The sequence below is a fragment of the Lactuca saligna genome, chromosome 9, assembly GCF_052625555.1.
Source record: "Lactuca saligna cultivar CGN05327 chromosome 9, ASM5262555v1, whole genome shotgun sequence".
NCBI classification, from domain to species: domain Eukaryota; kingdom Viridiplantae; phylum Streptophyta; class Magnoliopsida; order Asterales; family Asteraceae; genus Lactuca; species Lactuca saligna.
In genome coordinates this window covers 168,875,002-168,888,975 of record NC_136425.1, presented here as the reverse complement: position 1 = coordinate 168,888,975, position 13,974 = coordinate 168,875,002, and positions in this window count along the sequence as shown.

Sequence of the window (13,974 nt, the reverse complement as noted above, 5' to 3'; positions counted from 1 at the left end):
AACAGGAAAACAAATCTCTTCAGGTACTTTGGTTTAGACAAATTCCACCTTAAAAACATAGACAATTGCATACACAAATCCATTTATTCATGTTCACCGATTCCTAAAATGATTAGATTCGCGTTCACTATAACTAATCCTTTAGCAAACAAGTCAATTCAAACAGTGATCAATTGGTTAAACTAACATGCTTCCTAGTGTTCAGTTCGTATCAAGCAAGACTTGTAAATATAGTTAATCAAATTAAACATTCAATTAACCTCTTGTTGATGGTCATCACACAAGGCTCACACATTAACTTACTTATTCCCATGTTAATCCTAGTTTCACATTCGTTATTCCTATACTTATAATCTCGATGGTCATCAAAATCATAAGAGACAAGCAATCAAGCATATGTTCATACAACTCAATTCACTTAACAATTAACAGAAAATAATCATCATTACTACATAAGGATCTTTTAACAAGTTTGGCAAGATAAATTAAACACAAACAAACTATTTAATTTAGCAATTAGTCTAATAATCAAAGCTTCATTCAATCATAAACACAAAGTAAAAGGTTTTTACACCCAAGTTAGAAACTAAATACATAATAGTAACACCATGGAATGCTAAACATGGTCACGTTAACAGCCCATAGGATTACCGACACGTATCCGCTCTACAACCCTTCTGATCTCCGCTCCCGTTAGCTTAACGGCTTTCTGGCCGCCTCCTAGACCCTCAAAACGGCAACTATGAAGTTTTCTTGTTGCACAAGTCGAAGTGGAATATCATAGATTATTCAAATTGGTGGAATGATATGGGGTATTTATAGTTGATGGAGATGGAATTTATATGGAATATTAGAGTTGGATTGGAATTAAAAAAACTAATGGTGGCTTAGGGATTAAGCAAATAAAAATAAGATAAGTGGAGCTTGGGGAATAAGTAACTTGGAGGGAATTTCCGTCCAGCTTTTATGCTTCATCTTAAAGGCCGATTTTGGATAAGATAAGTGTCGAATTAGCCAAAAGTCCCTCTCACATAAGTCGTAGGAAATTTCGTCTAGTTTTCATAACAGTTTGAACCTCGTCAATTGGACTTATGAGTCATCAGATATACCCAAAACACTGAAGAGGGGTCAATCTGCCAGCAATATCCTTTTTCTAAATTATCTTCTTTTGCATTCCAGCTCCCACTTTTACTGTAATTGAATATTTCAAAGAATATTAAGTATATTTTAGTTCTAAATAATAATAATAATAAATGCTAAAATATTAAGATATGTTATACATAAATATATATAAAAATACACATATCAATCTGTTACAACATTATTGTAGAATTTTAGTTAACTTTAAACTGTCATATCTACTTCGTTATGAGTCTGTTTGGGCTGATTTTTTTTTAAATTGTAGTTCACTGTTTGGCAATAGTTATAGACTCTGGAAACACCTAATTTGCATGTGTATTGAGTCACTTACAACCCTCCAAAAATGACATATCAAAGCTGTTTTGAATCTGTTTTGATAGATCGTTCCTTTGCACGAGATGTGGTAACCCCCGTGAGTGAAGATTTTGTAACTTGTCGAGCAATGGTCTCCTTTCTTGAGAAGTTTAAGGTTAAAACAGAATTGGTGTCGACGACTTCAAAACCATTGGCAAATCGGGTTTTCCGGTTCTAAACCCATTTGACCCAGTTCTACCTTACCCACTTTCCTATTTCTGGGTTTTTCGGTTCTAGACCCACTTTACCCGAAACCGAACCGGACCCGGTTCCTATATACCGGTCCGGTTTCCGGTTCTAAAAAATATCATTAAACGGTTTCGGGTTTTCCGGGTCTGGGTCCATCCAGTCCGGTTTTGGACCCACTTTCATCCCTACTTGAAAGCTTCATATCGAACCCTAGCTGTTTGTGTGTGAGTTAAGGCCATTTTGGTGTTCTTGTGTGGATTGTAAAGCTTGGAAGGAAGAAAAGAGCTTGGAAATCGAGTTGGGGCTTGTAGATCCGGAGATCTTACTTCATTTTCAGCAGCTTCAAGGTATAATGCCCCTGTCTTGACTCATCTATGTGTTTATTCATCTTTAACTTGGGATCTCCATGGATTTCTAAGTCATTTTTCGGATTTGGAAGTGTTCAGTGAGTTTTGACTTCAGATCTAGGCCATAAGAGGGGTCTCATGGCATAAATGTGCCAAATTTAGGGCCATGAGATCCCCATGCACATTGTAGGACACTTTATATGGATTTTTGAGCTAAAAACCCCATGCATGTACATCTAGTTTGGAACTTTAAGTATAAAATGGACATTAGGAGGTCGGATCTATGGTTTGGGTGTGTTAGACCTCATTTAAATCAACTGTATGGAATTGGTCAAGGGTGGACTCGGCGAGTTGTTCTTGGCACTCAACGAGTCGGTGACCATTGTGCACCAAACCCTTCGGTGAATGGGTAAGTGTTAGGAAGGAAGTCCCTTGTGGGTTTAGACGAGCAAAGGGACCTGGAAGCCATGGGACTCGGCAAGTGGTATGAGCAGACTCGACGAGTCCATAGCAATCTCCCAATCTTCGAAGATGGACTTGATGAGTTGCTCATACAACTCGATGAGTCATAGACTAGACAAGTTCTTAAGTTGGAGATGAACTCGACGAGTTTAAGAAAAAACTCGGCGAGTCGGATGAATATTGTGACATCCCCAAAATCACGGCCAGAAAAGACCGGTTTCATTTATGCTTTTAAAATAATTTCAGAGTAAATCCTTTTGATTTAAAAGAGTTGTGGAATTTGTTCCCAAAACAAAATATGATAAAATAAAGTTTATCAAAGCATTTCATCAAGAGATGCGTTTTCATTATATAACAATATTCGGGATGTCATGTTCCGATACAGACCAAAAAAAAGCATAAACGACATATTACAAGCCATACAACAGTTATATACATATACAGGCTCATAAACAAAACAACTTGATAATTCACCCATCTTATGCCCTCGCGCCACTTCCTGTAATACAAATAAAGACTGAGTGGGTTAGGCTTGGGAGCCTGGTGAGCGTATAGGATTTTCAACCCACAATAAATAATTATATTTAGTTTCATCAACCAACAATAACCTGATTACCCATTCCCGTTATCCTCACTTTACGTCCCTAAAACAACATCTATTACAAGGGACCTAATCTAGGATTTTCATCAGGATGGAAATTACTGCAAGGGGTTTCCTCGACAATAGATGTCCTAAAGGAAACCATGAGGGGGATAGAGTACACCAGTGAACACATTGTTCACAACACCTACAGGTTATGAACCTACTAGCGTTCCACAGGACTGTCTAGAAAGAGTCTGTGGTCGTCATCCATACTCTGCTAGATGACTAGGTCAACATCAACAACATCGAGGCCTCTCATCAGTTTATCACACATCAACCATCTACCCAAGTTCTACCCAACATTTTGTAGATAACAATATACATATGCAACTTAAAAAGTGATAAGATATTCATTTAATACTCGTTTGAAATATACAGATTCATTCCAAGTAACAGATAATATATATCTATATACACATAGCACGTATTCACTAGAAGAAAAGGAATATACACTCACTTGATCAGAATATGATCAGACAACACTACGGCTTGCAGAAGTAGTATTTTTCGGTAGATCTGGAAGATCTTCACACACCGGGCTTCTCGCAGGCAGAGCTTCGGCTCGGAAACTCTTTTCTTCTCAGGATCTTCAGGCTTCGGGACTCGCTTCAGGTCTCAGGATGATACCGGGGCTTTGAGGGGTTAAAATAAGGCTTAGAGATGGTATCTGGAGTGGGAGAGTAAGGGAGTAGCAACCTAAATCGACTGACCCTTGATTTCTATTTATAAGGTGAGTTTTCTAGGTTCACATCGTGAGTTTCTAATGCTCACGTCGTGAGGATTGATCGTCATTGCATGTGTCACTCGTCCACTTGGGTCTGCCAGCTCCGGAAGGGTCAAATCTCTGAATTCACGTCGTGAACACAGTGTTCACGTCGTGAACTCTGACACAGTACCGGGTTTCGTGGCCCGAACTTCAGACAGTCATATCTTTCGTATAAAAGCTCTATTTTCGACGTTATTTAGATTCATACGTAGGTAAAAACAAGATATACAACTTTCATTTAGAAATCGTCGGCTAGTTTTGACTTTATTTTTATTATATTATTATTATATTGTTTTTAGTAGGCCGGGACAGGAAAACTCCGTTAGAAACTTATAACTTCTTCATCCGACGTCCGTTTTTGTCTGTCTTTTTACCATTGGACTACTATCAATGAGATCTTCAATTCTTATTAGATTGTTTCGGCGAAAACACGCTCGATCTCAAATCAGAACTTCGGGTTGTCTACTACTAAGCTGAAACTTCGAAAAATCATAACTTCCTCATACGAAGTCAGATTTGGGCGTTCTTTTTATGTACGCTCTCGGTTAAACATATTCTACGACTTTCGTTTAGATTACTAAGGCTAGATATTGCTCTATCTTAAATTCGTATTTTACGTCATTCAGTGTCATGCCGGTTTTGCGCGAAACTTTGACAGGTCATAACTACTTCGTTATAACTCGAATTTCAGCATTCTTTATATATTCGGAAACCTCGTCACGACCACTACCACATCCTTCATAGATATAGGGATTATCTAACACTTTCATTGTGATGCTTATTTTTATCCTTAATTCATGTAAGTCACATAACTAAGCAGAAAACACATAATACTCAAATAATACATCTTTATTATTTCAAGACGGGTTACAAAGGTTAACCTAGACTATTACATCGCTATTAATGACAAGCCTAGAAACACAAGTGTTACAAATATGGTCCCAATGTTATGATTGAAGGAGAACCCGTCAAGTTTTGCTAGACTCGACGAGTGGAGCCAGGGTTTGTGTGGGATTAGAGAAGCATGGAATCGACGAGTTGGTAGGCCAACTCGGCGAGTCAGGTCAACTGAATGTTGACTTTGACCAATGTTGACTTTTACTGAACTTGGACTGACCCTGTTTAGGGTTGTATGTGATATGTGTTGACTTAAAGGTTGTCGTGTAGGGATCGCGGAGTCGTAGGGAGTCGACTTGTGCGCCGAGGATAGTTCAGACACTACACGATATTGAGGTGAGTTACGTTCCAGTAGAGGTGGGTCTAAGGCCACAATGCCGGTCCACCAAAAAGGGGTATTTAGAAGATAATGGTGTTTGTGATAATTATCTTGGTCTAGTTATGTGTTGGTTATGAGGTTTATCTGAGTAATATGTTATGTGTATGGTAGGGATTAGTTTCCCTGACAGTGGTCCTTAGGACCCAAGGGTAGGTTAGTACCCGGATATGCCTGACTGTATGCTTATATCTATCGATTGTATGCTAGTAGTAGGGGTGAAATAGTCCCCAGTTACCGGTTGAAAGATACCGATGTTGATTACCGGTTGAAAGATACCGATGAAGGTTAACGGTTGAAAGATACCGATGATATTGTATGGTATGTGGTATGATGAGGGAACTCACTAAGCTTTGTGCTTATAGTTTTGGTTTTGGTTTCAGGTACCTCTTCGTCGAAGAGGAAAGAGTCGGCGGTGTAGCAGCGCATCACACACACACATGTTTCCGCAATAAGTTTTTGGGACTGTACTCTGATTTCCCATACTTATGAAGTTATGGTTTGAAATACAACATTATGATTTTGTAATGGAATGTTTTATTGACAATGTTTTGGTAAAATGTTTATTAAATGCATTAATTCAAAAATGAAATTTTTGGCCTTGAAAATTGGGTCGTTACAATGTCTCTCCCTACAACGGTTGGACTTAGACAAGAACTGCGAGATAAGGCTAAACCTAACCTTATAAAATTATTTATGAAATTTAGCGTACTCGTTTACTAGTTTGTTAATGAAAGCTAGAAGTCTTAAAAGCACAAAGCAAGTAGCATTCGAGCATTGAGTAACCATAATCAAGCATATCATAATTAGGCCATTATATCACTGACTAATCAGTACTTGTATGGAGTTCAATAAACTCATATAGTAGGCATATAAGTCATCCTTCCTAGATCTTTAACCCTAATCTAGCATGCAATTCTCATACACATATATCAGGCATACAAGGCATCCTTCCTAAATCCTTAGAACTAATCTAGCATGCAGCTCTCATAATCATATCATATCATAACAAACATGTATGAGTAATTTGGGAGAACTTACTTGAGATCGGTTAATTGCATGCACCACACCCTTTTTGCTTTTCAAAATCTTTTTTTATAAAAAATGGTTTTCTTTTAAAAATTTTATACCAAGTCCTCAGTTTGAGTTCAGACACACTCGAGAGTGTGCCCACATCCCTAAAACCAAGGCTCTGATACCAACTTGTAACATCCCAAAAGTACAGTCTAAAAATTTTGTTTTTAATAATTAATAAAACCATAGTCAACAAATCATCACATAGAAATCGTAAGTCATTATTTATCAAACATCCTAAACATCCGTCAAACATATCAGAGTAAAAACATCCTATGCTAAAATCATGGTGTGTGCACTGCAGTCATCCCGACCTCTTTCCTTTGTTACTGGAAGTACCTAAAACCAAAACTAAAAACTGTAATGTAACAGCCCAATTTTCACGCCCAAAAATTTCATTTAAAATAAGTGGTTTGTAAAATATTTATAGCAAAACATCATCCGATCATATCATTTCATAAAACATATTACGTGTATGAAAACCCAAAACAAGAAAATAATAATAATGTCAGAGTACAATCCCAGAACATCTCATAATGCGGAAATCCAAAGTGTATGTGTGTATGATGTGCCACTACCGCACCGGATCCTTCCCCTTCGATGAAGAGGTACCTGAAACCAAAACTGAAAACTATAAGCACGAAGCTTAGTGAGTCCCCCCATCGTACCATATACCATACAATCATATAACATACAAACTGCGAGACATTTCTGGGGTGCCCGACCTACCTAGTACGGCCATTCTGGGGTGCCGACCTACCCATGTCAAGCCATTCTGGGGTGCTGACTACCCTTCGGTCCTAACAACCGAACCTTGGGGACTATTTCACCCCTACTACTACTATCACATATAACATAACATAAGCATATTATCAGACATATCTGGGGTGCCTGAACTACCCTTCGGTCCTAACAACCGAACTCTACTACTATCACATACAACATATCATGCTAGCATATAACATATCAGGTAGTAACCAACCTAGATGATATCTGATAGCTTCATTTTATTTACTTATTTTTATAGTTTATTTTAGTACATTTCATTCGCATTTTAGTTAACTTTCATGCATATTTTCCCTTTTGTTATTTTTATGACCATTTCGGGGTACTTTCTAGTTTCTTGAGCATTATTGCAGATTTTCTTGGAAACTAGCGGGGCGGCACTCTTGCGAGGCGATTGGGCTTGAAGGGAATTGGAGATTTCATGCTTGATGGCTATGAAGGTGATTCATGGGGTGGACTTGTCAATTGCTTGAAGGCTTGGAAGAATTGAGCTTTAAATTTGAAAGATGCGGGGGAACATTCAAGCGTATGAAAATTATTAATCGGGCGAGTTCACGAGCTTTGGAGGATTTAGAGAGGTCAAATTGGGCTTTAAATGAAGAAAAACTTGAAGAAAATGGGCTAGGAGGTGATTGGATTCGATCTGGGCTAGTGGGATATGCTTTAGAGGCCCAAAATCTCAAAGGAGCCCATGTCAGGTGCCACCCGCGCAACCCACCCGCGCAGCAGCACGCGGGTCGCGCAAGGCCCTGCAGGGGCAATTTCGGAAATCCTTCTTTTGGGCTATTTGAGGAAGGTTGGTGCCCATCTTTTGGATACACTTGCACATCCGATTTTTGGAGATTCTCTCTGGAGTTTTGAAGACTTTTGAAGGCCAAGAACCCTTGAAGAACACCATATTTTTACCTCTTGATTCTTGCTTAATGTTTGGTACAAATTTCTCTAACTTTGTTTCTTTGTGTTTAGCCATGCTTGGCTAAACTAATCTTGGTTGACTTTTGTTTAATCCTTTGAACTTTTGTTGAATGTTGAAGAATCCATGAACATGTTCTTGAATCTTTATGGAAATATTTTGTGTTTTAACATCTTATCATTACTTGTATGTTTTAGTTCATGAGTTTAAATGTGTTTGTGGTGATTAGTTGGCTAATTTCTTGATTAAGTAAAGGATCCTCAAATTAGCAAGCAACAAATGATTTTTGTGTTGATTTTACTTCACACAATCATAAAAACATTTCCTCCAACATGGTGGTGAAAGCATTTGACCCCTCTTGGATTTGGTGACTTTTTGGTTCTTAATGCTAGTTGACTTTCACTAATTACATGCTATTTGGAATTAGTGACTTTGACTAAGAAAATTGTTATGAGCTTCTCTAGCCATTTCAACAATTAAGAAAAGTCTAGGTAATCTCAAGCTCCTTGGATTACTATAGCCAAATTGAGGATTTAAAACAAGTATTGCACCATTGAATTCTAATGATATGTTCATCAAAAGTCAAGGTGAGAAAACTTTAAGTCAACCATCTTTCCCTTATTGATTTTACATCAAATTCTTATTTTTGTTGCAATTGTCTATTTAAATCATAGTTAATTCTAGTTAGCATCAAGTATTCAAAACACCAAAACCCCCCATTTTATTTTTATTGTTATTTTACAAGTATTTTTACAAAGAGATTTTTCATAGAGTTAGAAATTGAACCAATCTCCGTGGATTCGATCCCTTTACCACTATACACTATTTTAGTGTGTAACATTTAGGGTTATTATTTGTGTTGGCCTCGACAACCACCAAATTTTTGGCGCCGTTACCGGGGATTGGTTTATTTTTAATCAATTTGTTTCTCTATGTCTAGATCTCATTGTGCAGGTACTCAAATTTAAATTCCTGAAATTAAAAAAAAAAAAAAAAGTATGGTTCGGAGATGAACACTCCTAGCACCGAAGAGGACGACGAGATGCCCGAAGCTGAAGACCATTTTGACCAACCCTCGATGCAACAGCCGATGTTTCAGCACGATCAGTTCCAGGCCCCTCCACATCATTTTGACCAGCCGCATCAGCAGGAGGGACACGAAGTCCCACCATATTTCCCCCCTACGTTCTTTGACCAATTTGCCACAATGTTCTCCACGGTGCAGCGTATCGACGCCCAAACGCAAGAGAATTCGAGAGCCATCCTAGATGTGGCAAACCGTGTTGATCGATTGGAGCAGTCCTCCTCTCACACTTCCAGCCAGCTCCAGGATATGTGGGACTACCACCATCGCCACGGGCATTTCCCGCCGCCCGACCCCCCGATCTAGGTCCTTTCTGCCCTTTCCTTAAGCATTGAGGACAATGCTTGTTCTTAAGCTTGGGGTGGGGCATTTCCCTTTTTTCTTACTCTTTTTCATGCATTTTTAGTTAGGTTGCATAACATATTAGTTTAAGTTAATTTGCATTCATTTTTTTTTATTTTATTAAATTTAAAAAAAAAAAGATTTTATTTTCTTCTTTTCTACTTTTTATTTTTTGCATAACATTTAGCTTAAGACATTAGCATTCATGCATTTTTGTTGTCTGTTTATTCTCACCTCTCTTGGATGCCATGGAACAGGTTCATAGTTATTGTATCATTATTGGTCCAGGATCTTGTTGCTATCTCACCCATCGAACCGGGACCACTAGCTGCAGTTTGGGATTTCATACTTGGGATCAGATGCTGGTAGCTTAAAGGGGTAAGTGATCATGGACAGGTAGTTTTCATGAAGAATTATGCATACAATACTAACAACTGTAGGATATACTATAGCAATGGGTGTTCTTAGCCTTGCGGTCACTACCGCGGAGAGGATCACACTTGATCATGTTTGAACTGTTAGGATGAAGCATTAGTGCTTGTCCCCGAGTAGAATCCATATCCGGTCTCTTTACATCACCATATCTTTTTACGATTTTCTTAGAATTTAGAGAGTCTTTTAGTCCACATTTGGACATCTTCATTATCTTTGAAAAACCACAAGTTTGAAAAGGAGCCTACATTACATCTTTATGCTCCACACATGGTCATTTCCACACTTAGGCCATTCGGATTATATCATTACCCTTTCGGTTCCACCTACACACCTTTGGGAACCAAATTTTGAGTCAAAGGGTTTTATCATTACAAAAAAAAAAAAAAAAATACAAAAAAAAAAATACAAAAAAAAATACAAAAAAACAAAAAAAAAAAACAAAAACAAAAACAAAATGAAGCATGCAAATTTTCAGTCGCAACTATCTTAGATAGGTGGCCGGTTCAATTATTGAGCAAATTTCCCAACATCTTGGTCACCCGACGTTTGATATTCATTTGTATAGATTTGTTTTATGGTATATAGATCGAGTTATATTTTTTTCTTTCTCACAAATTGGTGATGTTGGAGAGATTGTCGAGTCGGATACTACGGGAGGTTTGGGCCAACACTAAGTGAACTGATTCCTACAACGGTGCCCGAGCGATTAAACCTAGTTACACATGAGAGAAACCAGCAAATGTGAGATCAGAGTGTACACTTAAAGAAGAGCTCCTCCCGAGCCCATCCAGTTGCTTTCTCCCTACTACAGATGTTCTTCATTGTATACATGTTCCATTGAGGCTGCGACTGCTCATCCCTCCTTACTCACCTAAAGGAGTTGTCCTGGCTGTGGTTTATGGTTCCATTGTCATCGGATGAAAAAGTTGTGAGATAGCAGCGAAATCAATTCTGACCATGTTGACTAACGTCGAACAGGTTCCATGGTTCTATCCATTCTTTTTATTTCTAGGGTAGTTCATCCCAAGTTCATTTAGTCTTGTCTTACTTGAGGACAAGTAAGGTTTAAGCTTGGGGTGATTTGATAGCTTCATTTTATTTACTTATTTTTATAGTTTATTTTAGTACATTTCATTCGCATTTTAGTTAACTTTCATGCATATTTTCCCTTTTGTTATTTTTATGACCATTTCGGGGTACTTTCTAGTTTCTTGAGCATTATTGCAGATTTTCTTGGAAACTAGCGGGGCGGCACTCTTGCGAGGCGATTGGGCTTGAAGGGAATTGGCGATTTCATGCTTGATGGCTATGAAGGTGATTCATGGGGTGGACTTGTCAATTGCTTGAAGGCTTGGAAGAATTGAGCTTTAAATTTGAAAGATGCGGGGGAACATTCAAGCGTATGAAAATTATTAATCGGGCGAGTTCACGAGCTTTGGAGGATTTAGAGAGGTCAAATTGGGCTTTAAATGAAGAAAAACTTGAAGAAAATGGGCTAGGAGGTGATTGGATTCGATCTGGGCTAGTGGGATATGCTTTAGAGGCCCAAAATCTCAAAGGAGCCCATGTCAGGTGCCACCCGCGCAACCCACCCGCGCAGCAGCACGCGGGTCGCGCAAGGCCCTGCAGGGGCAATTTCGGAAATCCTTCTTTTGGGCTATTTGAGGAAGGTTGGTGCCCATCTTTTGGATACACTTGCACATCCGATTTTTGGAGATTCTCTCTAGAGTTTTGAAGACTTTTGAAGGCCAAGAACCCTTGAAGAACACCATATTTTTACCTCTTGATTCTTGCTTAATGTTTGGTACAAATTTCTCTAACTTTGTTTCTTTGTGTTTAGCCATGCTTGGCTAAACTAATCTTGGTTGACTTTTGTTTAATCCTTTGAACTTTTGTTGAATGTTGAAGAATCCATGAACATGTTCTTGAATCTTTATGGAAATATTTTGTGTTTTAACATCTTATCATTACTTGTATGTTTTAGTTCATGAGTTTAAATGTGTTTGTGGTGATTAGTTGGCTAATTTCTTGATTAAGTAAAGGATCCTCAAATTAGCAAGCAACAAATGATTTTTGTGTTGATTTTACTTCACACAATCATAAAAACATTTCCTCCAACATGGTGGTGAAAGCATTTGACCCCTCTTGGATTTGGTGACTTTTTGGTTCTTAATGCTAGTTGACTTTCACTAATTACATGCTATTTGGAATTAGTGACTTTGACTAAGAAAATTGTTATGAGCTTCTCTAGCCATTTCAACAATTAAGAAAAGTCTAGGTAATCTCAAGCTCCTTGGATTACTATAGCCAAATTGAGGATTTAAAACAAGTATTGCACCATTGAATTCTAATGATATGTTCATCAAAAGTCAAAGTGAGAAAACTTTAAGTCAACCATCTTTCCCTTATTGATTTTACATCAAATTCTTATTTTTGTTGCAATTGTCTATTTAAATCATAGTTAATTCTAGTTAGCATCAAGTATTCAAAACACCAAAACCCCCCATTTTATTTTTATTGTTATTTTACAAGTATTTTTACAAAGAGATTTTTCATAGAGTTAGAAATTGAACCAATCTCCGTGGATTCGATCCCTTTACCACTATACACTATTTTAGTGTGTAACATTTAGGGTTATTATTTGTGTTGGTCTCGACAACCACCAATATCATAAAGACAATCATCTATCAAACATCTCCTACTAGTGGGCCGACATTGTGGCCTTAGACCCACCGCTACTAGAAGGTAACTCACCTCGAAAAGTAGCTGATGAAAGCCTGCTTGCTAAGCGCCTGACTGCTGAATCGGTAATCCTTCGGCTATAAATCATAAACATAGATTAGCCACTCATTCACACCCTTAGGTCAGATGACTGGCCCACCCCTGGTCCAAGCTCAACTCCTTGGTCAAAGTCAACTTCCAGTTGACTGGACTCTCCGAGTCTTTCTCCCACTAACCCGGTCCTACTCTACAAGCCCCTTTTCCCACTCACTTAGTCACCCTTAACTCACTACTTGGGACGATAGAACCGGCTCGCGATCCGACTTGCCGAGTCCAAGAACAACTCACCGAGTCCATACGAGCAGACCTCCTACTCGCTTCCAAATCCTCACCAGAGCATCCCTTATGAGGATTTGGGTTTCTGGGACTATTACAACACGTTAGATTGCTAATTCCGTGTGTAAATACGAAGGGTTGGAACTTCAACATCTAAACCCCTCATACTTAGTAACTGTTCATCTGACTCGCTGAGTTTGAAGAACAACTCGTCGAGTACCAGGAAATCTTCATAGGACTCGCCGAGTTTTTCATCCAACTCGCCAAGTCTAAGGCCGTCTTCAAAGAACTCGCCGAGTTCCACTTTGGGACTCGCCGAGTCCCTTGACCCATTTCCCATATAGACCAAATTTGAGACATGCAACGCTTCAAAACCATAGATCTATGTTCCTAGGGCATGCTTATCACGTAAAGTTGCAAACTTTACGTGCATGCATGGCCCTACAAGCTTCAAAAGGAAAATCCAAGCTCTTTATGAGGTTATACACTCAATGGGGACCTCAATCACTTCATCCATAGGAACTTTATGCTTCTAATACGTCCACAAGGTCTAGATCTAAAGTCCTTTCGGATCATTAAGCACAAACACATGGAGTTTGGTGTTTTAGGGCTTGAAAACCACCAATTTGGGACAAAAATGGTATCTAATGAACTAGTGATCAAGGTATGAATTTTTCTACCTGAATGGAAGCTTCTCACAGTGTAGATTTCGGATCTACTCCCTTCCTTGCACTCTTCAATCTCCTCCTTCCTCTTCTAAGCTCCAAACTTCCTTCACCAAGTAAAAATCACTAACAAGAACAATATAGGGGCAAGGGTCTCTCACTATAGCTCTTTGGAAGTGTTAGGGACAAGGGAGGCCAAGTTAGTGTGCTTAAATAGGGTGCCAACACTCAGGTTAGGGTTTTTTCCCCAACAGGGCCTACTCGCCGAGTCGGGGAACCGACTCGCCGAGTCCAAGACTCAGACTTCGCGTCTCATCCCTCTCCTACTCGGCGAGTCGGTCCTTCAACTCGCCGAGTCCAAGGCAAAAATGCATGTATTTAGAATTATTAATTACAAGAAATACGTATCGGGACCCAGGTGCCACATGTAAGCACGAAGCTTAG